This window comes from Oncorhynchus tshawytscha, linkage group LG02, assembly GCF_018296145.1.
Source record: "Oncorhynchus tshawytscha isolate Ot180627B linkage group LG02, Otsh_v2.0, whole genome shotgun sequence".
NCBI lineage: Eukaryota > Metazoa > Chordata > Actinopteri > Salmoniformes > Salmonidae > Oncorhynchus > Oncorhynchus tshawytscha.
Window position 1 is genome coordinate 58,509,675 of NC_056430.1, and position 5,319 is coordinate 58,514,993.

Genomic DNA, 5,319 nt, shown 5'->3' on the forward strand with positions numbered 1-5,319 from the left:
CTAACTGTTGATTTAATTGGCACATGCGCTTTAGCGCCGAGTTTCCATCTTAGAGCAACAGGAATGAGCAAACAGTCCGTGGTTGCATTTGATTAAGCTGGTATTTTGGCAGGTTAACTAGCAACAAACTCCACAACCAAAAGTATGTGCTCATCGAACATCTCATTCCAAAATTATGGGCATTAATATGGAGTTGTCCCCACTTTGCTGCTATAACAGTCTCCACTCTTCTAGGAAGGCTTTCCACTAGATATCTGAACATTGCTGCGTGGACTTGCCTCCATTCAGCCACAAGAGCATTAGCGAGGTGAGGAACTGATGTTGGGCGATTAAGCCTGGCTCGCAGTCGGTGTTCCAATTAATCCCAAAGGTGTTCGATGGGGTTGAGGTCAGGGCTCTGTGCAGTCGAGTTCTTCTGTATGGACCTCGCCATGCTGAAACAGGAAAAGTCCTTCTCGGAACAGTTGCCACAAAGCACAGAATGCCATTGTATGCTGAAGCGTTAATATTTCCTTTCACTGGAACTAAGGGGCCTAGCCCGAACCATGAAAAACCGCCCCAGAGCATTATTCCTAATCCACCAAACTTTACAGTTGGCACTATGAGGGAAATAGTGCTGTAACTGGTATTACACTACTGTTTAGAGGTGGGCTGATATCAAGTTTTCATAACAATCGGAAATTGGTATTTTTGGACACCGATTTGGCCTATTTTGTTTTTACACCTTTATTTAATCTTTATTTAACTAGGCAAGTCAGTTAAGAACACATTCTTATTTTATATGACGGCCTAGGAACGGTGGGTTAACTGCCTTGTTCAGGGGCAGAAAGACACATTTTTACCTTGTCAGCTCGGGGATTCAACCTTACAGTTAACTAGTCTAACCACCTGCCTCTCATTGTACTCCACGAGGAGCCTGCCTGTTATGCGAATGCAGTAAGCCAAGGTAAGTTGCTAGCTAGCATTAAACTTCTCTTATAAAAAACAATCAATCATAATCACTACTACACATGGTTGATGATATTACTAGTTTATCTAGTGTCCTGCTTTGCGTATTCGCGAAAAAGGACTGTCCTTGCTCCAATGTGTACCTAACCATAAACATCAATGTCTTTCTTAAAATCAATACACAGAAGTATATATTTTTAAACCTGCATATTTAGCTAAAAGAAATCCAAGTTAGCAGGCAATATTAACCAGGTGAAATTGTTGCACGCAGAGTCATATGCAACAGTTAGGGCCGCCTAATTTGCCAGACTTTACGTAATTATGACATAACATTGAAGGTTGTGCAATGTAACAGGAATATTTAGACTTTTGGATGCCACCCGTTGGATAAAATACAGAATTGGAATTCACTGAAAGAATAAACGTCTTGTTTTCGAGATGATAGTTTCCGGATTCAACCATATTAATGACATAAGGCTCGTATTTGTGTGTTACTATGTTATAATTAAGTCTATGATTTGATAGAGCATGACTTCAAGCCTATCAACTCCCGAGATTAGGCTGGTGTAACCGATGTGAAATGGCTAGCTACAGTGCCTTGCGAAAGTATTCGGCCCCCTTGAACTTTGCGACCTTTTGCCACATTTCAGGCTTCAAACATAAAGATATAAAACTGTATTTTTTTGTGAAGAATCAACAACAAGTGGGACACAATCATGAAGTGGAACGACATTTATTGAATATTTCAAACTTTTTTAACAAATCAAAAACTGAAAAATTGGGCGTGCAAAATTATTCAGCCCCCTTAAGTTAATACTTTGTAGCGCCACCTTTTGCTGCGATTACAGCTGTAAGTCGCTTGGGGTATGTCTCTATCAGTTTTGCACATCGAGAGACTGAAATTTTTTCCCATTCCTCCTTGCAAAACAGCTCGAGCTCAGTGAGGTTGGATGGAGAGCATTTGTGAACAGCAGTTTTCAGTTCTTTCCACAGATTCTCGATTGGATTCAGGTCTGGACTTTGACTTGGCCATTCTAACACCTGGATATGTTTATTTTTGAACCATTCCATTGTAGATTTTGCTTTATGTTTTGGATCATTGTCTTGTTGGAAGACAAATCTCCGTCCCAGTCTCAGGTCTTTTGCAGACTCCATCAGGTTTTCTTCCAGAATGGTCCTGTATTTGGCGCCATCCATCTTCCCATCAATTTTAACCATCTTCCCTGTCCCTGCTGAAGAAAAGCAGGCCCAAACCATGATGCTGCCACCACCATGTTTGACAGTGGGGATGGTGTGGTCAAGGTGATGAGCTGTGTTGCTTTTACGCCAAACATAACGTTTTGCATTGTTGCCAAAATGTTCAATTTTGGTTTCATCTGAACATAGCACCTTCTTCCACATGTTTGGTGTGTCTCCCAGGTGGCTTGTGGCAAACTTTAAACGACACTTTTTATGGATATCTTTAAGAAATGGCTTTCTTCTTGCCACTCTTCCATAAAGGCCAGATTTGTGCAATATACGACTGATTGTTGTCCTATGGACAGAGTCTCCCACCTCAGCTGCAGATCTCTGCAGTTCATCCAGAGTGATCATGGGCCTCTTGGCTGCATCTCTGATCAGTCTTCTCCTTGTATGAGCTGAAAGTTTAGAGGGACGGCCAGGTCTTGGTAGATTTGCAGTGGTCTGATACTCCTTCCATTTCAATATTATCGCTTGCACAGTGCTCCTTGGGATGTTTAAAGCTTGGGAAATCTTTTTGTATCCAAATCCGGCTTTAAACTTCTTCACAACAGTATCTCGGACCTGCCTGGTGTGTTTCTTGTTCTTCATGATGCTCTCTGCGCTTTTAACGGACCTCTGAGACTATCACAGTGCAGGTGCATTTATACGGAGACTTGATTACACACAGGTGGATTGTATTTATCATCATTAGTCATTTAGGTCAACATTGGATCATTCAGAGATCCTCACTGAACTTCTGGAGAGAGTTTGCTGCACTGAAAGTAAAGGGGCTGAATAATTTTGCACGCCCAATTTTTCAGTTTTTGATTTGTTAAAAAAGTTTGAAATATCCAATAAATGTCGTTCCACTTCATGATTGTGTCCCACTTGTTGTTGATTCTTCACAAAAAAATACAGTTTTATATCTTTATGTTTGAAGCCTGAAATGTGGCAAAAGGTCACAAAGTTCAAGGGGGCCGAATACTTTCGCAAGGCACTGTAGTTAGCGGGGTGCCAGCTAATAGTGTTTCAAACGTCACTCGCTCTGAGACTTGGAGTAGTTGTTCCCCTTGCTCTGCAAGGACCGCGGCTTTTGTTGAGCGATGGGTAACACTGCTTCAAGGGTGGCTGTTGTTCCTGGTTCGAGCCCAGGAAGCTATACTGTTACACTGGCAATACTAAAGTGCCTATAAGAACAACCAGTAGTGAAACGTTAATGAAATACAAATGGTATAGAGATAAATAGTCCTAAAACTTCTTACCTGGGAATATTGAAGACTCATGTTAAAAGGAACCACCAGCTTTCATATGTTCTGAGCAAGGAATGTAAATGTTAGCTTTCTTACATGGCACAAATTGCACTTTTACTTTCTTCTCCAACACTTTGTTTTTGCATTATTTAAACCAAATTGAACATGTTTCATTATTTATTTGAGGCTAAATTGATTTTATTGATGTATTATATTAAGTTAAAAGAAGTGTTCATTCAGTATTGTTGTAATTGTCAATATTACAAATCAATTTTTAAAAATCGTCCGATTAATCAATAGGCTTTTTTTGGTCCCCCAATAATCGGTCGCCCTCTACTACTGTTAGACCCATCATTGAATATTGACGGATCATCTATCTGCTAGTCAGATTAGTATGGCCCATGTTCTTTCTATCTGCTGAGAAATCAGTATAATATGTCTTCTAACCATGGTTCAGTCTGTACTCAGCATAGCTGATGGGAGGACTTGAACTAAGTGGGAAAACTGCAGGAACGATGGACCGGTTTCCTTCAGGTCCGCTTTTTCCTGTTAGAGTGACTATGACTCCTGACTGAGAGATCAGTACAGTAGAGGTCATGTATTCTAACCTGCCCACAAGTCTATGACTATGTTCGGGCGGAAGGATGAGGGAAATAGTTCCTGTAACTATATTACAGTGCTATTATAGCTCACAGCTGTGCAAGGGGAGAGGGGTGGAGGTGCTAAGGAGTGCATTCACATACACACAATTTTTTTTTAAATATTTGTATTTTTTCTTCCTCTCTTCTAGGTCTGCTTCAGCATTATGGACATGGGTGTATCTGTGGTCCATTTGGCCTGTCCCACTGCTTCCTTGAGTGGCTCTGTTGATGAACTTCTGGCCAATGATTGACTGTCTATTGTTGATTGATGTCAGTCCAGATATGCTGATGTATCTTGGTAGTCTGTAAGCCATTTTTGCTGCCATGTTTTGGACTATCTATAGCCGATTCATCTGCTGCGGTGAAACTGTTATCCAGGCTGGCAGGGCGTATTCAAAGAGGGGTCGGATGTAGCTGATGTAGACTTTCAGCACTGTCTGAGGTGAGGCTCCATATTTTCTTCCGCACAGCGTTTTTAGGTGGTTTAGTCTTTTTCGTCCCTCACTCTCTCTCTCTATGTTCGCTATATGGGTTGTCCAGCGCATGTTCTTCTGGAAGGTGACTCCAAGGACTTTTGCTTCTTTTTCTACTTTTATTGTTTCACCGTAGAGTTTGAGATCTATTGGTTTCCTGTTTTTCTCTGGTGCTTCTTGTGAAGAGGACACATTGAGTCTTTTGTGGGTTCAATTTTACTCGCCACATGTTAGACCACGACTCGATCATTTCAATAGACTTCTGGAGTTTTTTTGCAGCAAGTTGAGGGACTTGACCTATGGTGGGTGGAGGGAAGAGGGTAGAGGGTAGTAGATATCTGATATGTAGAGTAGAAAAAGTAGCGGGCTTAGAACTGCCCCCTGTGGGACACCTGCCTCCGGGGTGAAGGGTGAGGATATTGCTGTGGAGACCTTTAATTGTACGGTTGTGGAGAAAGCTGGTGATGATGTTTCTGATGGAGAGCGGTAGTTTGAGATTGGAGTCTGCGAGCCGGTAACACAGTCCATTGTGCCACATCTTGTCAAATGCTTTCTCTATGTCAAAGAAAACCGCCAGGAGTAAGTTCTTTTTTCTTGAAGTTCCGAAGGATGTCCTCTGACAGTCTTAGAATGTTATCGGTGGTTGATCTTGCTTTCCTGAAGCCAGCTTGGTGGATTCCAAGGAGGCCCATTTCCTCAGTGTGGCCGCTCAGTCTTTGGGTGAGTACTCTCTCAAACAGCTTCCCGACATGACTGAGGAGGCTAATTGGTCTGTAACTTGTGACG